The sequence below is a fragment of the Pseudophryne corroboree genome, chromosome 7 (genome assembly GCF_028390025.1).
Source record: "Pseudophryne corroboree isolate aPseCor3 chromosome 7, aPseCor3.hap2, whole genome shotgun sequence".
NCBI classification, from domain to species: Eukaryota; Metazoa; Chordata; class Amphibia; order Anura; family Myobatrachidae; genus Pseudophryne; species Pseudophryne corroboree.
This window is the reverse complement of record NC_086450.1, coordinates 135,089,489-135,115,484: the sequence shown is the minus strand read 5'-3', so window position 1 is coordinate 135,115,484 and position 25,996 is coordinate 135,089,489. Positions and strand designations below refer to the sequence as shown.

The 25,996-nt window shown below is 44.6% G+C and overlaps 2 long non-coding RNA genes across 2 annotated transcripts in view; one reads left to right on the top strand and one right to left on the bottom strand.

Annotated features, from left to right (window-relative positions):
* Window positions 1-3,270, top strand: part of LOC134944800 (uncharacterized) — a 35,920-nt gene extending 32,650 nt beyond the window's left edge. The window contains exons 2-3 of the long non-coding RNA XR_010181956.1: window positions 1,788-1,890; window positions 2,180-3,270. This is a non-coding gene — a long non-coding RNA (uncharacterized LOC134944800). The remainder of the gene's footprint in view (window positions 1-1,787; window positions 1,891-2,179) is intronic.
* The window catches only part of LOC134944799 (uncharacterized), a 283,767-nt gene that overhangs the window by 127,019 nt on the left and 130,752 nt on the right, over window positions 1-25,996 (bottom strand). The gene's annotated exons all lie outside the window — the stretch shown is intronic.

Here is a 25,996-nt window from a genome sequence, read left to right as displayed (position 1 = left end):
AGTGATAGGTTCCAGTGGTTCTCCTGATGTCTGGTTGCTGACAGGTAGCTGGTGTTGGGTTGGTCAACAAGCTGCCCGAGAAAGGACCAGGTCAGTGGGAAAGAGAACAGTATGGTGAGGAGGACAAGTAAATTGTCCTTGCTCCTGTGGACCCATGTATATAGACAGGAGCGAGCAAGCAGTACCAGGCAGAGGAAAGCTTCTGGATTTCATATAGGATATTCTACACAAAATGTGATTTTGTTTTATTGTTTTGTAAAATCACCAATGCATTCTGCCCCCCCCCCCCCCCTCCCATATAAAGCACTGTGCAACATAGGTGCTAGAAGCGGTAACAACCAATGAGACACTTGCACTCATCTTCATTGCTGTGCTAGAAAAGTAATAGATGCATTCTGATAGGTTGCTGTAGGTCAGGGCAACTCTTTTATTATTATCATCATCATCATCATCTGTGCACGGATTTCACTAAAATGTACCCCAATGGTAGTAGATGCAGGTGATTTGTCACACTAGATATCTTGCTGCAGAATTGCCCTCACAGTATTTAATACAGAACAAGATCCATATGTTCAGCCTTCCTAAAATCCTTATATCCAGCCTTACCAAGCCCATATGTTCACAAGCATTATAAGATCCATGTCCACCCAATATGTCTCTGCACTAATTAATCCAATTTTAAAGCATTAGAACATTCATATGAAACCATTAACAAACAGATCACACAATTGCAAGGGCAAAAACAATGTAAACAGAACATGCATCACAATGGCAAGTATATTACTAAACGCTCAGTCCAGGTTTTCAGGATAGCCATACTGGAGCACAGATGACTTATAGCGCTATCACATCAGATATATCGGGTCGCACATGGGACTTGTGCACGGGTCCTTCCCGGGTGTGACCTGCTTGAGACCCCTTTCAGACTGGCGGCCCAGACACGGCAAACTGCCGCGTCGATGACATCACAGAGTCACATGCGGAGGCAGTGCTTGGAGATCAGATGAGATCGCATCAACCCGGCAACCCGTTCACACTGCACTTCAACCCAGGTTGGACCAGTGTAAAACCCTGCTTTAATCGCAGGTTGAAATACCGGGTTGCTCGACCTGGGTTATTTCCCCTGGCCCTTTAACACTGCACAAAAACCTGGGTTTCTGCAGGTTCATGTGCTAAAACCTGGACTGTTATGGGCCCTACACATTCGGCAACCCGCCGCCGAGCTGCCAGACGGCCGATACGGCAGACGGGGCGACTCGGCGGCGGGGGGGAACCGTCACCCCGGCTCCATAGCTGTGCAAGCTAATATGGACGAGATTGTCCATATTGGCTTGCATGCATAAGTGAAATGGCACCAATGATGATCGAGCGCAGGGACGCGCATCGTTCATCGTTGGTGCCTACACACTGAATGATATGAATGAGTTCTCGTTCATTAATGAACGAGAACGTTCATATCGTTCAGTTATATCGCCTAATGTGTAGGGCCTATTAGTGTACCTTGAGGTTGGGAATCCTTGTTAGTGTGTCTTGAGTTTGGGAATCACTTCTCTACACGTACACCATACTTTTAGTCTAAGGAACATACTGAAGGCTTTAAACATTTGTTAAATATCATATTTGGTGGTGTAAAAAAAAATAAAAAAAATAAAAATAAATGGATGACCTTAGTGCAATTTGCAGAGTCACTGCAAATTTCTTTCTAGGACATACAGAAATGTTTTGCAATGTTGGTAACACATAGTTTTGCAACTTTTTATGTTTCATTTTCATTGTTCCTTTATTAGGAGGAACCTGCTTATATAAAATGGGGTGGAAATCGTGAAAATTATGTTTAGCTTGTGAAAAAGGCACAAAGATGAAGACATGTGAGACTGTGACTCCAGAAAAGTAAGGAATACAGAAAACCATCAACCGCCATATAAGGTTTCCATTAATAGCAGACAACAGTGACTTTATTGGCATTCTACATTACATATATATAGCTCAATAATATCAACTAATATTCCTGTTTACATAAAAATAACTATTAAAAAGCATCTGGTTTTTATTTCTAAAAATACCAGTGACTATAAAAGATCACTGCTAAAATGATGGCAGTAAAACATGTTTATGCTGCTTTGTAATGAAACAACTCAATTTGTACTGAATTATGGTACTGCCATTTCTCTCCTTTTAGATGATAGAAAGGAAGGACAATTTATTAGAGCACAGGAGAACTACAGAACGCTGGAAGGTCACAGCCTGTGAGCGGTGCTGCTAGCAAACACAGAGATGATGCTCCAAAGCTGCCATTTTTCTTCCTCGACACAGACTCCATCTGCCACAGACCCATTTGTAGCCTCAGAGTCAGAATATCAATGATATATCCAACCATCCTGCTAGTCTGCTTTCACCTTCACATCACCTCTAAAACACACAGCTACACAACAAGCTCTGGGCTCTGGCTTTATTCTTCTGAGAGTGGATTTCAGCCTGATACATGGAGACATTTATACTTTATCACATGTGTGTGTGTGTGAGTGCATTTGGTTATATAGTATTACATAGTACACACAGGAGGGGAGATAATAGTATTTCCACACATTTATATAAATGGATTAAGCTGCATAAGGATGTGGATACAGAAATATATAGATCAGTAGATACAATGTTATATATGGGATCCGAGTGTGTGTACACACACACACACACACACACGCACGCACTACTGTAGATGATTTTAGTGATATATTAATATATATAATAGCACACAAATATATACACAGATCTATATGTAGACATAACACATATTAATGCACTGTAGCATTTCTGGATGGCACAGAGAAAACACTACCAATAAAGGTTGTATTTGGCCTGTATAAAGATGGAGTCATTGCCCCAAACTTAGCCGCTCTCATATAGTGAAGGGCGCTTTCTATCACGCTGCAGTATTCCTGCCCCCTGCAGGGTGCCACACAAGGGAATTTGTGATCAACACGATGTACAAAAAGTGCTCTATCCACATAACATGTAACAGGGGCGCCATGGTGCCATTCTCCTCAAAAAATGTCCTCCATCTGTAATACAGAAAGCCCTGTGCACGAATGGATGGAACTTTTAGGACATCCTGTAATTACTAGACCCTAGCAACTGATGGAAAATGAAACACGGGTGTAGTAATTATGTATATGGTTAGTTACGTGGCTGGAAATCTGTTAGATTGTTAGCTTAAGGCAAATAATAGCATAAAATAACATAATAAATAACATTTCCTACAATGCTAAGTAAGTCGGTGAAGGAATTTCCCTTCTCTAATTAAAAAATAAATAAATTATAAAATAAATATTTATTTATTTGTTGTATTGGAGTGTGTATTAACGTATACTGATAGCAAAACACGAACGATAAAAAATGGATACATTTATGCACATCAATTTATATACAAGTATATGGGGAACTAGAGTAATTCATTTCAAACAGTGGATGAGATTTACTGATCTTATTAATATTATAACACACAAAAGACAATTCTATTTGCATCTAAGCCCCTCAATTCGCCATCTGTACAGTAAGCCTGATAAACGATTTATTTGCCAGCAAAAGCTGTCTAACTGATGTCACCACAAATTCCAGCCGCGGCTCTCGCCCTTGACTGGAGAGCTATGAGCTGGGCTGATAGACACAAGTAATTAGCTCTACTAATTAAATGGCAATTTATGTGTATATGTTTGTGCAGACAGGACACAAAATAAAGTCATTTGCTTTGACACTGATTACTGAAATCCTACAAGCCAAAAAAAAAAAACTGGCCCCATTTTATGTCCCCAATTTATAATATGTATTTATTATTATTATTTATTACCAGTTATTTATATAGCGCACACATATTCCGCAGCGCTTTACAGAGACTATTTGCCCATTCACATCGGTCCCTGCCCCAGTGGAGCTTACAATCTATATTCCCTACCACATGTATCATTCCTAGATAGATAGATAGATAGATAGATAGATAGATAGATAGATAGATAGATAGATAGATAGATAGATAGATAGATAGATAGATAGATAGACAATTTTCCTAAACATAAAAAAACCCTGAATTTATTTTGACATTTGTACTCTGTGATCTACAATGTATAAAAAAATGAGATATGAAACAATACTGTAAAACTGAAACATACTAGTAACATAAAGCATCATATAATAAAAAGTATTAAACGTGTTACATAAAAATAAGATTTGAATAAGATTTTCCAAACATGTCCCTGTGACAGTTTATCTATCTCTCCGTTCTGATTGTTTTTCTTATAGTGTTTTTTTTTCTATTTTTTTTATAATTATGGTCTATCAACAAACACACAAACATCCTCGTTACGTAGTAGCACACAGGCTTCTGCAATCAAATGTCTAAAGACCTAGCAGACAGATGCAGTTGCTAATTCTATCGGAGATATTCCTCCTGTACTTAAGGGTAAGAATAATATATTGCCAGGTTTTTATACTTGAGATTGCTGGAAACCAAATCTTTTGAGATCATTAGAAATTAACTACGCATTGTAAACATAAGATTTCGGCTTTCTACAGTAGAACATGTTTCCTTTCAGCTAATGTGACTAGCATATTAAACTGACACCTCAAACAGACACACTGTGGGTTGGACTTATGGTGCTACAAACGACATATGCATAGGCATTATAAATACAAAACACACACCCCAGTGCTAAGTCAGAAATAGCACATCCAGCACACTCTATTAACAACAAATGTCCATGTATTTATGTTTGTGATTGGCTTTATGGGTAATTGTATATATAGTAGTTCTCTTCATTTCTTTATTGAAAAGAGCTTGGAATCATACAATCAGGGATTCATTAATGCAGCATTAGCAGGACATTGATAAACATCATAATCCATGTATCTAATAGGAAGAGTGATAATTACAAGACTTACACCAAACATGTGGAAACTGGAACCACTGGGGATGCAAGATTGGATCTGTCTGCCTACCGAGAGAACTGAACACCAGAAATATTCTTAATAATAATATAGGCTGCTAAGCCAATATTTGGCCTCTTGGGTTTCCATACTGGAAAAAACATGGAAGGATATTAAACCCGGGTATAGTATGAGTGGCCGGCGGCCGGGATCCCCGGGGGCCAGCATACCGGCGTCGGGATCCCGACTGCCGGCATACCGACAGCTGGGCGAGCGCTAATGAGCCCCTTGTGGGCTCACTTCGCTCGTCATGCTGCGGGCACGGTGGCGCGCTATTCGGGCACGGTGGCGCGCTATGCCCGCCACACTATTTATTCTCCCTCCAGGGAGGTCGTGGACCCCCAAGAGAGAGAATGTGTCGGCATGTCGGCGGTTGGGATCCCGGCTGGCGGTATACTGAAGACCACCCATTATACCCAATTCCCTCTGCAATTCACTGCAGCACCCAGATCTTCCATCACTGTATAACATACAGTAGCTGAATGGGTTAAAGTCACTAAAACATGCATTGTAAAATCACATCAACAATTTAGGAGAACCTGTCTACTAAACACTTGTGAGCTGAACCCAGGGCCAAATTAAGACAGATGGGGGCCCAGCGCGACAGAGGTTGTGGGGGCCTCCACTATTGCTAGCAAAGTCCCTTTCCCGACGCACGCATGCCCACACACACGGACAGTGCGCCAGAGCACACTCACATACACACACCTATCCACCTCTGGACATCCAGAGTGGAGCAGCAGCAGGATTAGCGCTGAAACTGTCTTGAGAGATTTCCCCTCACAATCCTGCGGGACTGCCTGTGCACAGAGGAGCTCCTTGGAGGCCGCTATTAATGAACAGCTGAGCCGCTGAAGGAGGACTCCTCCGATTCAACAACGTAATGCGTGGGCACCCCTGTCGTCCCTCCCTTAATCCGGGCCTGGCTGAACTAATATTCACTGTAACATCACTGAATATACGCTTGAAGTTATATCAAAAATAAAAATATTCCATTAACTTTAGTGCATTTTGGCTAAAATACATGGGCGGCTTACTAAGTTGCAAAACTGTATGCCCTAATGAAATGTAACATTCTGTATGGTAGTTACTGGACATGACATCAGGGGTGGAGAAACTTCTTTAGTTTTGGTATTAACTACAGATATCCTCATAGAAGTGATGTACAAAATGTAATTTGTTTGGGTGTCATTACCGTTGGGATAGTGCTTAAACGAAAATCTCTCAATACTGGGAAATTGGTAATCAGAACAGAGGGCAGGTCTATGGTGCGCTATAGGCTTGGTGGTTTCAGTGGGTGTTGCATGGCGCCCAGCCACCCTACCTTTCACTGCATGCAGCAGGCTAAGGAGGACATGTACTAAGCAGTGATAAAAGTGGAGAAGTGAGCCAGTGGAGAAGTTGCCCATGGCAACCAATCAGCACTGCCGTGACATTTATAATTTGCATACTATAAACATATACAGAGCAGCTGATTGGTTGCAATGGCAACTTCTCCACTGGCTCACTTCTCCACTTTTATCACTGCTTAGTACATGTCCCCCTAAATAAAGTATGTGCCAAAAATGGGAGTTGGCCAAATGTGCTTTTAAAATATGTTTTGTGGCAACTATTGTAAGATAATAGAGGTAAGGGGGCATCCAGAGACTGAGGGGGTTATGTATGAAATTCCATATTTAAGGAACGGTGTGTTTTCAGCGAATTCATCGCTAAACTTAAAGCTTAATTATAAGTCAAAACCAGCCTTATAAATAATTGACACATTGGGGGGTATTCAATGGTTTGAAAAGTCAGTCGGGTGTCTTTTTTTCCTACCTAATAGACAGGAAAATACAGACACCCAACCGACTTTTCAAACATTTGAATTCCTAGCAAATTCGCAAAAAAAAATAAATTTTTTTTCCTTAAACTTGGAACCTATTACATAACACCCAGCGAGTTAAGGGGGGTACACACATAGCAATGTGTGCCTAAATTCTAAGCAATCTGACTAGATTGCTTAGAAATCAAGCACACATCTCTCCATGTGTATGCCCAGCGCGTCACTATCGATGACTTCGGATAGTTAGATTGCTCATTACACCGCTGTGTTAAGTGACCCCCCCCCCCCCCTCGCTCAGTACACATCGCGCTGTGTGCTGAGCATCCTGAGATATGTGCTGAGCGGTCCGTGCTAGATCACTCAGCACACATCAGTACGTATATGCCCCCCTTAAAAGAGAAAGGAGCAGGGTTCCCACGCAGCACAGAAAACTGTACATTGTAACGCACCTCGGTAAGAAAGTTAAAACATGCAGTTATCAAACATTAAATAAATACAAAATATAAATAAATCATGTACAATGTTTCAATCAGGGCCGGTTCTAGCCCTTGTGGCGCCCCGGGCAAAAAATAGGGCCGTGGCTTCCTACCGGGGCATGGTCAGTTACGCCCCCATTTGTGCCCCCTGTAGAGTAGTGCCGCAGAAAGGAAAAAAAAAAAATTAATTAATACTTTCAATCCCCGCTCCTGATTCCCGACCGCTGCAGACCTTCACCGGCGCCACTCCTCTCCTCGGATCTATGGGAGAGACGTCATGACGTCTCTCTCCCATAGCACAGCATAGACACTAGAGGTCAATTATGACCCTTAGCATCTGTGCCAGTCCCACAATACTGTGCGGTGCGCGATGACGTCATCGCGCACCGCACAGCAAAGGTCCTCTCCACAAAGGGAAACTAGACGGGAAGCGTCTAGTTCCCTTCACAGCGGGGGACCAGCGGGGGACACAGTAGAGGATCTTGCCAGACACCCTCCAGAAGGTGACGCCCCGGGCAAAAGTCCTGTTTGCCCGTGGCAAGATCCGCTACTGGTTTCAATGTTATAACACATTGGAGGGAATGAGCCCATAAATCTAGTGGTTCCCAAACTGGTCTTTGAGGCGCCTAACAGTTAAGGTTTTAAGGATATCTATAGCTAAGCACCAATGGTAAAATAAAAATGAAAGCGGAACTAATTAAGCCACCTGTGCTCATGCATGGATATCCTTAAAACCTGGACTGTTACACCCTTTTCACAACAGAATCCTGGGTCTGACCAGGGATTTGGAACACAGTTTTTAATCTGGGTCAGGCCCTTTTCACACCACGGCTCCAACTTGGGTTATTCCAGGGTCGGATCCATTGATACCCCTTTCAGACCTCAAATTGGGGTTCGCACCCGGGAGCCGTACACGAGTGCTTCCCGGGTGCGACCCGCCTTGGCCCCTTTCACCGAGTTGGTGACGTCAGCAGTGATGCGTGCGGAGGCAGCGCTTGGAGATTAGATGATCTCCAAGCACCGTCCGTCCATACAGTGTGAATGGGAAACTGGTCGCGTCAACCTGGCAAACGGGTCACACCGCACAGCGACCCGGGGTGAAGCCGTGTTCAACTCTGGTCGCTACCAGGGTTGAAATACCGGGTCACTTGACTCGGGATATTACCCTGGCACCTTTCAGACCGCACAGCAACCCGGGTTACTGCAAGCTCGTGTGCAATAACCTGGCTTACAAGCTGGTGGTCTGAAAGGGGTATTAGACTGCACATGGGTGCAGTGGAACTGTTCTGCCAGCACTTGGAGATCACGTCATCTCCAAGTGCCGGTGAGCCAGTTCTTCACAGGGAGAAAAGGGGACCCAGGTTGGATGAACCGAGTTACCGGATCACAATGCCCCTAAACCGGAGTCCTTCCCATGTCCAACCCTGGAAGCTACACAGGCTGGAATCCCAGGTAACTGGACCCGTTTTTTGTTGTGTTTTTTTTTTTTGTGTGTGTGGGGGACTCTTTCAAACCAAGATGCGACCAGGGTTAGCCTGGCAATGACCTGGGTTGAAGCGGAGGTGTGAAAGGGGGTTTTAGGGTGCTTTGAAGAATGTGTTTGGCAACCACTGTATTAATCATATTTGAAAAGCCCTTTAGTTAGCTAAAAAAAAAGAAGCACACAAGTAATTGTGAGCAAGTTCTAATGATGCCAAATGCGTAAAAAGCACAACATTAAAACATATGTGTCCCCCCCCTCCATTTTCCCCATGCATCTTACAAACTATGGTGCACAATAAATTATCGTACATGTCAAGTTTAAACACCTCTGCTCAAGTAAGAGTTGGTGTTTAATGAAAATTCTTCAATAAAAGGAACTTTCTAAGAACATTTTGCTGAAAGTTGCAATTTAGTCTGAACTCTTAATTCAATATTATGTAATTCTGCAACACTTAACAAACATACAATGAATATACTCTGCTGTAATAATAACAGATTTTTTACTACAACAATGTGAGAACTATATTGTAACTATAATATAATTCAACAAAGATACAAAGCTTCATTTTTCATTTCTAATAGTGGGTACACATGGCATGATGTGTCACTGAACTACACATCGTGACTGGCGGGGGGTAGGCATTGGAAGTGCATACACACTTGCTGATGCCGGCAGCGATGAGTGACGGTGGTGGGTAGGGAAGCGGAGGCCATGTTGCTGCATCGCTAATAACAGCCCTAGATCTTCTTGCATGTACAAAAGGTCTGAGGATGTTGCTAGCAACCCAAGGTGCGCGCATCACCATCGTTATTCCTACACACGAAACAATGTAAACGATGTGTCATTCCGATCGATCGGGAATGCCCACATTGTGGGTATAATCGTTCCGCATGTATGCACCTCAATGGTGGGTACACGCTATGCGATATGCCCTACGAGTGACATCATGCCGTGGCCCAAACATGCAGCTTCTAATAATATACTCAGATTGAGCTTCATGTACAGCAGACAGCGGGGGTCGTTGCGCGCATCGGGCATCGCTCATAGCATACAAACTGGGGATGAGGGTAAATAGGAGCAATATTGTTTACCAAATCGCCCAGCGTGTATGCACCATAAGTCATACAATTTCTAACTACAGATCTATTGACAAAACTTATGTTCAAGAAACAGGGAAAATGGCTATTTGTAATCATTTTCAAAGAAATTAATTATTGCTATACAGTGTCAACTACTAATTTGTATGGTCAGAGAATTTTATCAGTATGCGGTCTCTAGATCGACCACACTTGGGTCGACGTGGTTTCTAGGTCGACAGGGACTCTAGGTCGACATGACAAAAGGTTGACATGAGTTTTTTACTTTTTTCCCATTTTTGAAACCTTTTCATACTTTACGATCCACGTGGACTACAATTGGGAACAATAACCTGTGCCAAGAGCAGCAGTAGCGGAGCGAGGAACCTTGCCCAAAGCATGGTGAGCAATGCAAGGGGACGCAGTGCACTAATTGGGGGTCCTGGTCACTGTACGGAGAAAACGACACCCAAAAAAGTGAAAAAACTCATGTTGACCTTCTGTCATGTCGACCTAGAGTCCCTGTCGAGCTACAAACCATGTTGACCTACTTACTGTCGACCAATAGTGGTCGACCCAAGTCTGGTCGACCCTACATACCACACCCAATTATATCATGGCCAAGAAAACAGCATTTATAAGTAATGATTTACTGTATGTTACATCAGTCAAATCCCTTTTCTGGGTTAAGGTGAACCAAGGCACAAGAACGTAGACAATCCGTGCTGAATCTAGAATAAATGTGTTAATCTTATTTATAGAGCTAGTTTTCTACATTTATAATAGCTACAGGCATTTACAATATTACTGCATCAGGTACATGAAAAATGACATAGTCTTCATTCCCTACGACAGATCAACATAGGTGTTCTTCTTCTTCTTCTTATTATTATATTTTCGTATGCCTGTCCGGAGAATAGAAAGCGTCTATAGGGACCATCGTATTGGACGCATCTAGACCGTGATGGGCATCTGGTGGCCTGATGTAGTAAGTGACCTGCCAAACTTATGTAGAACCCAGATAAATCCTGTTTTATTAATACCTTTTGCTGGCTGGGTATTTGGGACAAGTGTAAATTCTGCGAGAAGTATGCAGGGTTATTTATTATGAGGGTGTAACCAGCGCTTCAGAGGTGTCCCCTACCCAAACATTAAAAGCCTCCTTTGAATGCAGCATGCACTTACTCACTGCTAGTACAGTGCGGTCCTGATGGGGAAGGAGAGACAGAGCCTTCACATAGGGACAGTTGGGAGGTATGGCTTTATGGCCTAACAGCATTAGCTCTTATTAAATGAGAGGAGAGCTGATAGATGTATTAGGGAATTTGGGAGGTCTGGGAGGATTGTGGAGTAAATAAGGTTGTAATGGGCATATAGGAGTGTATTGGGCAAATGGGCATTGTGCTCAGTCTGAGAAATAATCTGGGCAGACTGGAGGGTTAGAGAGGCAGATGGAGTTTCTTAGATTAAATGTATTGTTTTTACATTGAAGTATATCAGGCTGATCATAACAGACCTAAACTCTATATACGTACACTTCCAGAGTATGGGGGTGGAAGTTCGTTACATTTTGCTTCCTAATTGTACATAACGATTTTAGTAATGCCTCAGCAAAATACGAGAATATTTGATTCTTGTGTGTGGAACATGGAGGAGAACTGTTCCTTACCACCTAACATAACAACATTAAAATTCTCAGTGACACAAGTAGTTTGTCAACATTCTTTGTTATATAGGGAGAACATCAGAAATGACAGAGGTAATGCATTATTTGTGTATAATTAATTTGTGTATAATGTGTATATTTAAAGTGCTTACTGTATAATTACTTTGAAATCAGGACGTTCCGGCTGGCATCCTGAACACCAGTATGCAGAACGCAACCCTTTTAAACTGCTGCTACAATCATATTTGTGCCTTTGCCCTAAAGCAAAAACTGGAGGGCTATACCATGAATGAGGAGGAAGAGGGTGACATGGACTATCGGGGGGTACACACCGAGCGATGTTCACTTAATTTCCAAGCATTCTGACTAGATTGCTTAGAAATTAAGAACATGTCGCTTTGTGAGTAGGGGGCCGGCGACAGCAATGCGCGGCCCCGCGTGTCGCTATCGCCGGCACTAGATTTGGCATGCATGGGTGAAATGAGCGCCCCCCCTCGCTCAGCCCACATCGTGCAGTGCTGAGCGGGGGGGGGGGGGGGAGAGATGTCTGCTGAGCGGTCTCTGATAGATCGCTCAGCACACATCTCCGGGAGAAATCTCATGTGTGTTCCTCCCTTATCAGGTGTTTGAGCTTTACATTTCATCAATGAACAGGTTGTAATATTCACTTCTTTAGATGCAACCAAGCAAACCCCACGTGACCTTCACCAAATCACAGAACTCACAAGTGGGACTTCACAACTTTTTATGGCCTATTTATCAGCACTTCTCCCTAGTTAGCCAGAGAGAAACCAAGCAGAAAATAAGAATTTACTCACCGGTAATTCTATTTCTCGTAGTCCGTAGTGGATGCTGGGAACTCCGTAAGGACCATGGGGAATAGCGGGCTCCGAAGGAGGCTGGGCACTCTAGAAAGATCTTAGACTACCTGGTTTGCACTGGCTCCTCCCACTATGACCCTCCTCCAAGCCTCAGTTAGGTACTGTGCCCGGACGAGCGTACACAATAAGGAAGGATTTTGAATCCCGGGTAAGACTCATACCAGCCACACCAATCACACCGTACAACTCGTGATATGAAACACAGTTAACAGTATGAAACAATAGAGCCTCTCAACAGATGGCTCAACAATAACCCGATTTAGTTAACAATAACTATGTACAAGTAATGCAGATAAACCGCACTTGGGATGGGCGCCCAGCATCCACTACGGACTACGAGAAATAGAATTACCGGTGAGTAAATTCTTATTTTCTCTAACGTCCTAGTGGATGCTGGGAACTCCGTAAGGACCATGGGGATTATACCAAAGCTCCCAAACGGGCGGGAGAGTGCGGATGACTCTGCAGCACCGAATGAGAGAACTCCAGGTCCTCCTCAGCCAGGGTATCAAATTTGTAGAATTTTGCAAACGTGTTTGCCCCTGACCAAGTAGCTGCTCGGCAAAGTTGTAAAACCGAGACCCCTCGGGCAGCCGCCCAAGATGAGCCCACCTTCCTTGTGGAATGGGCATTGACAGATTTTGGCTGTGGCAGGCCTGCCACAGTATGTGCAAGCTGAATTGTACTACAAATCCAACGAGCAATAGTCTGCTTAGAAGCAGGAGCACCCAGCTTGTTGGGTGCATATAGGATAAACAGCGAGTCAGATTTTCTGACTCCAGCCGTCCTGGAAACATATATTTTCAGGGCCCTGACAACGTCTAGCAACTTGGAGTCCTCCAAATCCTTAGTAGCCGCAGGCACCACAATAGGCTGGTTCAGGTGAAACGCTGACACCACCTTAGGGAGAAACTGGGGACGAGTCCTCAATTCTGCCCTATCCATATGGAAAATCAAATAAGGGCTTTTACAAGACAAAGCCGCCAATTTTGATACTCGCCTGGCAGAAGCCAAGGCCAATAACATAACCACCTTCCATGTGAGATATTTCAGATCCACGGTTTTTAGTGGTTCAAACCAAAGTGATTTTAAGAAAACTCAACACCACGTTGAGATCCCAAGGTGCCACAGGAGGCACAAACGGGGGCTGACTATGCAGCACTCCTTTTATAAATGTCTGAACTTCAGGTACTGAAGCTAGTTCTTTTTTGAAAGAAAATCGACAGAGCCGAGATCTGTACCTTAATGGAACCCAATTTAAGGCCCATAGTCACTCCTGCTTGCAGGAAATGCAGAAATCGACCTAGTTGAAATTCCTCTGTTGGGGCCCTTTCGGCCTCACACCATGCAACATATTTTCGCCATATGCGGTGATAATGAGTTGCTGTAACCTCTTTCCTGGCTTTAGTAAGCGTAGGAATTACTTCCTCCGGAATACCCTTTTCCTTCAGGATCCGGCGTTCAACCGCCATGCCGTCAAACGCAGCCGCGGTAAGTCTTGGAACAGACAGGGCCCCTGCTGCCGCAGGTCCTGACTGAGTGGCAGAGGCCATTGGTCCTCTGATATAAATTCTTGAAGTTCTGGGTACCAAGCTCTTCTTGGCCATCCACGAGTATCGTTCTTACTCCTCGCCTTCTTATTATTCTCAGTACCTTTGGTATGAGAGGCAGAGGGGAGAACACCTAAACCGACTGGTACACCCACGGTGTTACCAGAGCGTCCATAGCTATCGCCTGAGGGTCCCTTGACCTGGAGCAATATCTTTTATAGTTTTTTGTTAAGGCGGGACGCCATCATGTCCACCTGTGGCCTTTCCCAATGGTGTACAATCCTATTGGAAGACTTCTGGAGGAAGTCCCCATTCTCCCGGGTGGAGGTCGTGTCTGTTGAGAAGATCTGCTTCCCAGTTGTCCACTCCGGGAATGAACACTGCTGACAGTGCTAACACATGATTTTCCGCCTATCGGAGAATCCTTGTGGCTTCTGCCATCGCCATCCTGCTTTTTGTGCCGCCCTGTTGATTACATGGGCGACTGCCGTGATGTTGTCTGATTGGATCAGTACCGGCTGGTTTTGAAGCAGAGGCCTTGCTGGCCTCAGGGCATTGTAAATGGCCCTCAGATCCAGAATATTTATGTGTAGGGAAATAACCTGACTTGACCAAAGTCCCTGGAAGTTTCTTCCCTATGTGACTGCCCCCCAGCCTCAAAGGCTGGAATCCATGGTCACTAGGACCTAGTCCTGTATGCCGAACCTGCGGCCCTTTTGAAGATGGGCACTCTGCAGCCACCACAGTAGAGATACCCTGGTCCTTGGAGACAGGGTTATCAGCCTATGCATCGGAAGATGCGATACGGACCACTTGTCCAACAGGTCCCTCTGAAAAGTTCTTGTATGGAACCTGCCTAATGGGATTGCTTCGTAAGAAGCTACCATTTTTCCCAGGACTCGCGTGCAATGATGCACCGCTACCTATTTTGGTTTCAGGAGGTCTCTGACTAGAGATGACAACTCCTTGGCTTTCTCCTCCGGGAGAAACACTATTTCTGGTTTATGTCCAGAACCATCCCCAGGAACAGTAGACGTGTCATAGGAACCAGCTGTGACTTTGGACTGTTTAGAATCCACCTATGCTGTTGTAGCACTTTCCAAAATAGTGCTACCCCGACTACCAACTGCTCCTTGGACCTCGCCCTTATAACGAGATTGTCCAATTACGGGATAATTACAACTCCCTTTTTTTGAAGGAGTATCATCATTTCGGCCATTACCTTGATAAAACACCCTCGGTGCCATGTACAGTCCAAACGGCAGTGTCTGGACTTGGTAATGGTAATCCTGTACCACAAATCTGAGGTACTCCTGGCGAGGATGGTAAATGGGGACATGCAGGTAAGCATCCTTGATGTCCCGGGATACCATGTAATCCCCCTCGTCCAGGCTTGCAATAACCGCCCTGAGCGATTCCATCTTGAACTTGAATTTTTTTATGTTCAAGGATTTTAAATGTAAAATGGGTCACACCGAACCATGCGGTTTCGGTACCCCAACCCGTGTGGAATAGTAACCCCGTCCTTGTTGAAGTAGGGGCACCTTGAGTATTACCTGCTGGGAATACCGCTTATTAATTGCCTCTAGCACAGCCTCCCTGCTTGAGGGAGTTGTCAGCAAGGCATATTTTAGGAAACGGCTGGGGGGAGACATCTCTAATTCCAGCTTGTACCCCTGAAATACTACTTGGAAGAAACAGGGATCCACCTGTGAGCGAGCCCACTAATTGCTGAAATTTTTGAGGCGGCCCCCCACCGTACCTGGCTACACCTGTGGAGCACCCGCGTCATGGTGTGTACTCACAGGAGGCGGGGGAAGAATCTTGATTCTGGGAACAGGCTGACTGGTGCAGCTTTTTCCCCCTACCCTTGTCTCTGTACAGAAAGGAAGCGCCATTTGACCCGCTTGCTTTTCTGAAGCCGAAAGGACTGTACCTTTTTCTGTGAGGAAACCTGAGGTAAAATTATTTCTTCCCAGCAGTTGCTGTGGATACGAGGTCCCAGAGACCATCCCCAAATAATTCCTCACTCTTATAAGGCTCTCTATGCGCTTTTTAAGTCAGCATCACCTGTCCAGTGACAGGTCTCTAATACCCTCCTGACAGAATGGACATTACATTTATTTTGGATGCCAGCCGGCAAAATATCCCTCTGTGCATCCCCCATATATAAGACAACGTCTTTAATATGTTTTTATGTTTGCCAACTATTATCCCTGTTTGACAGGGTCACCAACCCTGCTGCAGCAGCACTATCTGCAGGTCTCAGTCTAGTACCTGAGTGTGTAAATACAGACTTCAGGATAGCCTCCTGTTTTTTTTATCAACAGGTACCTATTAAAGTGGCCGTATCCTAAGACGGCAGTGCCACTTTTTTTGACAAACGTGTGAGCGCCTTATACACCCTAGGGGATATCTCCCAGCGTAACTTATCCTCCTGGCGGGAAAGGGTACGCCATCAGTAACTTTTTATAAATTACCAGTTTCTTAACGGGGGAACCCACGCTTTTCACACACTTCATTTATTCATCTGATGGGGGAACAAAACACTGCCTGTTTTTTCTCCCCAAACCTAAAACCCATTTATAGAGGTTAAAGTCAGAAATGTATAACACATTTTTTATTGCCGGGATCAAGTCACGGATTGGATTGTGTATATGTCTCCACCTTGTCGACACTGGAGTCAGACTCCGTGTCGACATCTGTGTCTGCCATCTGAGAGAGCGGGCGTTTTTGAGCCCCTGATGGCCTTTGAGACGCCTGGGCAGGCGCGGGCTGCGAAGCCGGCTGTCCCACAGCTGTTACGTCATCCACCCTTTTATGTAAGGAGTTGACACTGTCGGTTAATACCTTTTACCTCTCTAGCCACTCTGGTGTCGGCCCCACAGGGGGCGACATCACATATATCGGCCTCTGTTCCGTCACCATATAAGCCTCCTCATTCAACATGTCGACACAGCCGTACCGACACACCGCAGACACACAGGGAATGCTCTAAACGAGGACAGGACCCACAAAAGCCCTTTGGGGGGACAGAGTGAGAGTATGCCAGCACACACCAGAGCGCTATATACTGCAGGGACTAACTGAGTTATGTCCCCTATAGCTTTATATCTATATATATATAATGTATACTGCGCCTAAATTTAGTGCCCCCTCTCTCTTTTTTTAACCCTTGTAGACTGCAGGGGAGAGCCAGGGAGCTTCCCTCCAACGGAGCTGTGAGGGAAAATGGCGCCAGTGTGCTGAGGAGATAGGCTCCGCCCCTTTTTTCGCGGCCTAGTCTCCCGTTTTTTATGGACTTCTGGCAGGGGTATTTACCTCATATATAGCCCCTGGGGCTATATATTGAGGTATTTTTGCCAGCCAAGGTGTTTTTATTGCTGCCTCAGGGCGCCCCCCCCCAGCGCCCTGCACCCTCAGTGACCGGAGTATGAAGTGTGTGAGAGGAGCAATGGCGCACAGCTGCAGTGCTGTGCGCTACCTTGGTGAAGACTGAGTCTTCATGCCGCCGATTTTCCGGACCATCTTCTTGCTTCTGGCTCTGTAAGGGGGACGGCGGCGCGGCTCCGGGACCGAACATCAAGGCTGGGCCTGCGGTCGATCCCTCTGGAGCTAATGGTGTCCAGTAGCCTAAGAAGCCCAATCCGGCTGCAAGCAGGCGAGTTCGCTTCTTCTCCCCTTAGTCCCTCGCTGCAGTGAGCCTGTTGCCAGCAGGTCTCACTGAAAAGAACAAATTCTAAGACTATAACTTTCTAAGAGCTCAGGAGAGCCCCTAGTGTGCATCCAACCTCGGCCGGGCACGAAATCTAACTGAGGCTTGGAGGAGGGTCATAGTGGGAGGAGCCAGTGCACACCAGGTAGTCTAAGATCTTTCTAGAGTGCCCAGCCTCCTTCGGAGCCCGCTATTCCCCATGGTCCTTACGGAGTTCCCAGCATCCACTAGGACGTTAGAGAAATCACTGATTTCCTCTGCAGTACCTATATTTTCACATATTACCACATCCCCATAGTCTTCTGTGGGGACAGAGAAGGGGGCACTTTATCAAGCAACAGCTATGCTTGGCCATGCATAAGTAGTTCACTGTAACCTTTCGCTGCCAGCGAGGAGCCCAACAACTATAACCTGCATCGCTGTGATAAGTGGGCAGTATGGACGGTGTAATGGATAGCATTACTGTCTCACAGCACTGAGGTTATGGGTTTGATTCCCACCATGGCCCTAACTGTGCGGAGTTTGTATATTCTCCCTGTACTTGCGTGGGTTTCCTCCGGGTACTCCGATTTCCTCCCATAATCCGAAAATATACTGGTAGGTTAATTGGCTCCAAACAAAATTAACCCTAGTGTGAATGTGTGTGTGTACATGTGGTAGGGAATATAGATTGTAAGCTCCACTAGGGCAGGGACCAATGTGAATGGCCAAATATTCTCTGTAAAAGCGCTGCGGAATATGTGTGTGCTATATAAATAACTGGTACAGGTTGAGTATCCCATATCCAAATATTCCGAAATACGGAATATTCCTAAATACGGACTTTTTTGAGTGAGAGTGAGATAGTGAAACCTTTGTTTTTGATGGCTCAATGTACACAAACTTTGTTTAATACACAAAGTTATTAAAAATATTGTATTAAATTACCTTCAGGCTGTGTATATAAGGTGTATATGAAACATAAATGAATTGTGTGAATGTACACACACTTTGTTTAATGCACAAAGTTATAAAAATATTGGCTAAAATTACCTTCAGGCTGTGTGTATAAGGTGTATATGAAACATAAATGCATTCTGTGCTTAGACTTGGGTCCCATCACCATGATATCTCATTATGGTATGCAATGATTCCAAAATACGGAAAAATCCCATATCCAAAATACCTCTGGTTCCAAGCATTTTGGATAAGGGAGACTCAACCTGTAGTAGTAATAATAATAATAATAATAATAATGTGGTGATCTAGATAGTTCTTTCGCATACTATTATGATAAATAGACCCCTAAGGATAAAATACAGCTTTCTTCATAATCACTAGGAAATAGACCCAGGGGCTTGAAATTCCTTATGGGTAGTAGCAGAGCTGTAAATAGAGTTTTTGGTGCCTTCTGCCAGAGAGAGAATATATATATATATATATATATATATATATATATATATATATATATATATATATACATACATACATACATACATACATACATACATACATACATACACACACAGGTTGAGTATCCCTTATCCAAAATACTTGGGACCAGAAGTATTTTGGATATCGGATTTGTCCGTATTTTGGAATAATTGCATACCATAATGAGATATCATGGTGATGGGACCTAAATCTAAGCACAGAATGCATTTATGTTTCATATACACCTTATACACACAGCCTGAAGGTAATTTTAAGAAGAAACCTTTTGCTGCGCCTGTGTTTATCAATTAATTAATCAATCTCAAATGAAATGAACCTGGAACTGATAGTGTGGAAATACGTCCGCCGCTATAGGGAGATATGCGATACTCCTATGGATTTGGACAAGTATAAAAATTAATAGAGGCGCTCATATAATCCACACACCATGTTTTCACGGGTTCAAGCCGACGGCACAATTTTTTTTTGCAGTTATTGAGTAGCTCTGGACTTACTCGGCCGCTGCGATCACTTCAGCCTGTCCGGTCCCGAAATTGACGTCAGACACCCGCCGTGCAATTGCTTGGACACACCTACGTTTTTCCAAACACTCCCAGAAAACAGTCAGTTGACACCCACAAACGCCCTCCTTCTGTCTATCACCTTGCGATCGGCTGTACGAATGGATTCTTTGTTAAATCCATCGCCCAGCACCGATCCTCTTTGTACCCGTACGACGCGCCTGCGCATTGCGGTGCATACTCATGCGCAGTTTTGCAGAGATTTAACCTGATCGCAGCGCTGCAAAAAGTTGCTAGCCAGCGATCAACTCGGAATGACCCCCATAATGTAGGATCTCACAATGTGGATAATTCAGACCTGATTGTAGCAGCAAATTTGTTAGCAGTTGGGCAAAGCCATGTGCACTGTAGGGGGAAGGTGGGGTGTGTTCAATCTGAAATCTAAATTGCAGTGTAAAAATAAAGCAGCCAGTATTTACCATGCACAGAAACAAAATAACCCACCCAAATCTAAAACTCTCTGCACATGTTATATCTGCCTCCCCTGCAGTGCACATGGTTTTGCCCAACTGCTAACAAATTTGCTGCTACTATTAAGGGGTATATGCAATTACCGGCGAATCGCGGCAATTTTTCACCTGTTTTTTAATTCGACACAACTCGACCGTCGAATTCCGGCAAGTGGGTGCCGGAATTCAACATATTCAATAAAAAACGGATTCGACAGTCCCGCTGTCGAAAAACGGCCGATTTGACGGATTTTGATCCGATTTTTAAAAAACGGGAAAATACCCGAAAAAAATTTGCGTGGGGTCCCCCCTCCAAAGCATAACCAGCCTCGGGCTCTTCGAGCCGGTCCTGGTTCTAAAAACCCGGGGGGGGAAATGACAGGGGATCCCCCGTATTTTTAAAACCAGCACCGGGCTCTGCGCCTGGTGCTGGTGCAAAAAATACGGGGGACAAAAACAGTAGGGGTCCCCCGTATTTTTTACACCAGGATCGGGCTCCACTAGCTGGACAGATAATGCCACAGCCGGGGGTCACTTTTATACAGCGCCCTGCGGCCGTGGCATTAACTATCCAACTAGTCACCCCTGGCCGGGGTACCCTGGGGGAGTGGGGACCCCTTCAATCAAGGGGTCCCCCCCAGCCACCCAAGGGCCAGGGGTGAAGCCCGAGGCTGTCCCCCCCATCCAAGGGCTGCGGATGGGGGGCTGATAGCCTTGAGAAAATTGAAAGAATATTGTTTTTTCCAGTAGTACTACAAGTCCCAGCAAGCCTCCCCCGCAAGCTGGTACTTGGAGAACCACAAGTACCAGCATGCGGGAGAAAAACGGTCCCGCTGGTACCTGTAGTTCTACTGGAAAAAAAATACCCAAATAAAAACAGGACACGCACACCTTGAAAGTACAACTTTATTTCACACATGTCGACACACACACATACTTACCTATGTTGACACGACGTTCGGTCCACTTGTCCAAGTAGAATCCACGTGTACCTGTGAATAAAATTATACTCACCTCAATCCAGTGTCCGGATCTTTTAAAATAATCCTCATACTTGGCACAAAAAAAACAAAAAACGAACACCCGGACCAAACGGACTGAAAGGGGTCCCATGTTTACACATGGGACCCCTTTCCCCGAATGCAGAGACCCCCCCCGTGGCTGCTGTCACAGAAAGGTCTCTTAAGCCAATCAGCGAGCGCTACTTCGTGGCACTCTCCTGATTGGCTGGATGCGCGTCTGCTGGCAGACAGCGCATCGCACAGCTCCCTCCATTAGTTTCAATGGTGGGAACTTTGCGGTCAGCGGTGGGGTCACCCGCGGTCAGCTGCTGACCGCGGGTGACCTCACCGCTGACCGCAAAGTTCCCACCATTGAATATAATGGAGAGGCTCTGCGATGCGCTGTCTGACAGCTCAGACGCGCATAGCCAATCAGCAGAGCCAGGACGTTGCGCTCGCTGATTGGCTGAAGGGACCTTTCTGTGACAGCAGTCACGGGGGGGTCTCTGCATTCGGGGAAAGGGGTCCCATGTGTAAACATGGGACCCCTTTCAGTCCGTTTGGTCCCGTGTGTTCGTTTTTTTTTTTTGCAAAGTAAGGGGATTATTTTAAAAGATCCGGACACTGGATTGAGGCGAGTATAATTTTATTCACAGGTACACGTGGATTCTACTTGGACAAGTGGACCGAACGTTGTGTCAACATAGGTAAGTATGTGTGTGTGTCGACATGTGTGAAATAAAGTTGTACTTTCAAGGTGTGCGTGTCCTGTTTTTATTTGGGTATTTTTTTTCCAGTAGAACTACAGGTACCAGCGGGCCCGGTTTCCCCCCGCATGCTGGTACTTGTGGTTCTCCAAGTACCAGCTTGCGGGGGAGGCTTGCTGGGACTTGTAGTACTACTGGAAAAAACAATATTCTTTCAATTTTCTCAAGGCTATCAGCCCCCAATCCGCAGCCCTTGGATGGGGGGGACAGCCTCGGGCTTCACCCCTGGCCCTTGGGTGGCTGGGGGGGGGGGGACCCCTTGATTGAAGGGGTCCCTACTCCCCCAGAGTACCCTGGCCAGGGGTGACTAGTTGGATATTTAATGCCACGGCCGCAGGGCGCTGTATAAAAGTGACCCCCGGCTGTGGCATTATCTGTCCAGCTAGTGGAGCCCGATGCTGGTGTAAAAAATACGGGGGACCCCTACTCTTTTTGTCCCCCGTATTTTTTGCACCAGCACCAGGCGCAGAGCCCGGTGCTGGTTTTAAAAATACGGGGGATCCCCTGTCATTTTCCCCCCCGGATTTTTAGAACCAGGACCGGCTCGAAGAGCCCGAGGCTGGTTATGCTTTGGAGGGGGGACCCCACGCAATTTTTTTTCTGATTGTTACCATTCCATTTTAAAAAAAATAATAATAAAAAAAAAAAAATATTTTTTAAAATATATAAATAATACTTGTGCCTCCAAAATAGACAAACCAAGTACCTAATCCCTTCTAATATAAATAGATATGCTATTACCAATAAAAAAAACACCCAAACAAACATGTTTTTAAATTTTTCTATTAGATTCCGCCCCCAAAGTGTGGCGGATTGAAAATGACGAATTTACTGTCTAAAAGCACTGTTGTCGAATTTCCAAACTTCTATTGAATATACTTTTGGCGAATTGCCGCATTTGTACCATTGCAGAAATGTCGAATTTGACAAATGTCGAATTTCAAAAAGTCAAATTTGGAAAGTCCGTTTTTTTGACGGAAAGTACTGAATTGCATTGTCGAATTTTTTTGGGGGGCGAAAATGTCACGTTTTTCGACATTTTCAGGAATTCGACCGCAATTGCATATACCCCTAAGTCTGAATTACCCCCAATGTTACGATGTATGACCAGTCTAGTACCATCACTAATGCAGTAGGTGCTCCATTGGCAGGGGGACCAAACCCCTCTGTCGTGGGAGGACATCACAGTCATATTAGGTCATCCACCCACTACTGTGCCACTCTGCGCAATACTTCCTGATTACAGAACCTGTAATTTGGGATACATGACTGAACGTAGACCACGCTTGCCGAATCTCCTGGAATGTCCAGAAGCATCCCACATCTCTGGAGGTTCTCCTGCACTCCTGAAAGAGTGGGCAGTCTCCCAGGTGATGCAATCTGGATTTAATTATGTCATAGTGACTATACCCTAGCGCCCGCAGCAACACACTGTTAATTGCCACTCTGAATGCCGCATACAAGCGTCCTTTTTATCGCTCTAAGAAGTAGACTGAAACTTCACGCAGAAAGATGGAATTCTGGTAACAGTTTCTGGAAGGTTACAAGGGGGTGGCTAGTCAGATGCGGGCAAGTCACTGGCAGTGACTGCGTCTAAATGCGCAGTTGCCCACAAGGACAGGCCATAAGACGTATTGCAGTTACAAATGAGAATATTATCTTCAAAAATGTTCATTAAAATGTATTTAACTACATTTTCTAACACCCTCTATATTATTTCTTCCCAGCTGTAATGCCAGTCATTGCCTGTGTTTCAGGATGGCAGAAAAAAGGAGGTGAAAATGGAAGGATAATTTAAGTTTAACCCTATTTATAAATACTGTCCTAATAGGAATACTACTCATGGTTAAAATCTCAAAGCGAACTGTGTACAATTGTTAAGTTAATTACCTCAAATTCCCTTTAATAGTACAATTATTTTTGCAGTGGAAACAAACTTGTAAATTGTCCGACCGACTTCCAACTATTTATTAGAAGTTATTATGCTGGCACAAAAGACACAGACTCTAGCCAGCAGTGTCTGCGAATGGCCAGCCTCCTATTTATCATACATCCTTGTCCCCATATATAGAGTAACGGATCTCCCTGAACACTCCTCTTTATCTATTTTGCATTAGAAGGGTTGCATGCCTGACTTGTGATTGTCTTATTCTGCACACAATAAGGGGAGCATTGAGCTGGCACAAATTCACATAAAAGAAAAAGCAAACAGCACAAAGCCAAAACACGGAAGGATATACAGAGAGCTGGAAAATTACAGTGAGCAGCTACCTCCCTGATAATATACCTTTTTATGTCAAATGACAAAATATTATTCAAAAGAAAGCATTGCAATATAATTTCTACACAGCAAAATGTGGTAGAGAGAAGCGTATCATCCCACTACAGCTCCGACCTAAACACACCGTTTATCTCCAAATTGCTATTAATAAACACCAGCATTAACTCCCTCATGCTGGTTTAGTGGAATAAGCTAATGATGACATATGGAGAACTGGACTGAATGTAGTGGAGAAGAAAGTATTCATCTGTCTCTCCATCAATGCAAATCCTTAAGAAGAAAGGTCCTAAATTGTAAGCTCTGTAAAGCAGGTTCTGCCTCCTTGTTGTAAATATTACATTCATATCATTATTATAATTTCCTTATGTTCCACCTACTTTGAACAGCCTTTTGGGACCTTGTGGCACTTTATGAATCAATAATAATTAAGTACACCAGTCATATACTCTAATATACATCCGCTGTCTTGTGTACAGTGACCTACAGTATACCGATGATGGCATCTCAGATCAGCCCCTGTCCTGTGAACCCTATCGGGTCATTCCAACTGCAAACAAATTTGCAATGGCTGACTAGGACACGCCCAGAAAATGGTGGCAACACGCCTTAGTTTTTGTAGTCAACTCCTATTACCTTCCCCAAATGGTCACTACCTGTCACTATCTTTGTGAATAAACAGTCAATGTGTCCACTGTTGTTATCAATCACTGTGTGTACGCAGTGCGGGTGTGATGCGTACGCAGTGCGTTTCTGAGGTGTGCCCAGTGCGGCTCTGACGTATATACAGTGCGGGTGTGATGCGTGCTCAGTGCGTCTCTGATGCGTGCCCAGTGCGGCTCTGACGCGTGCCCAGTGCGACTGTGAAGCAAGCCCAGTGCGACTCTAATGCATGTAAAGTGCAGCTGCGACCGGAAAATTGGGCACCTGGAAGGTGGGGATGTCACACATTATGTGGCCGTGGCCAAAGCTTCTGACATACTAGACCAGGGCTGGCTAACCTGTGGCTCTCCAGCTGTTGGGAAACTACAAGTCTCAGCATGCATTGCCACAGTTTTGCTATTATTGATTTGTAAAACTCTGACAGAGCATGCTGGGATGTGTAGTTTCATAACAGCTGGAGAGCCACAGGTTGGCCAGGTCTGCGCTAGACTGACCGCCTTCCTCATCTCTTCCCCTATAGTCCCCAGGACTATTAATGTCTCACTCACCAGGCAGGTGCACACACCACCCATTCACTGCTGCTATGCTATCCCAGTTCCAGTCATATACTAATGTAAAAAAACATTACAGAATAGCTCTCAGGAGGATGGTAAAACAAAAGCGTAATTCGAAATCATATGGCCCAAGCGCACACAGCACAACCGATGTTACAGTATATCCGAAATTGTTCCTTCCAGAAGAATAAATATTTTAAAATAAATGTCTGAGTATATTGGTTATGACTGTTACACACAGATTAAGAGCAGGCCCCTGGGAACCACGCTCAGATAAAGTTCCTCTGAAACTGATCTAAGAGACGGGCTCATACACACAACGAGCTAAAGCATGGGTTCTGTCAGGTGTGCAATGGCAATATATTATGTCAGAGGCCAAAAATTCAAGTGAAGACATTGCAATGCCATGCTTGTATATTTAAACTGCCTATTGCATGCATTCACAATGTATCTAAAAGATAGTGTATATCAAATGTATACCCACCCTAGTGTAAATTATGAGGATAACAGGAATCACAGTGGTGTCCTCTGACCATAATCAGGTACAAAGCTGCAGGTAGAGTTCTCTTATACAGAACGCAAAGAGCAGAGGCGATTTTAAGACACTTTCATTGTTTATATGGGTTACAATTAACAGTATTCCT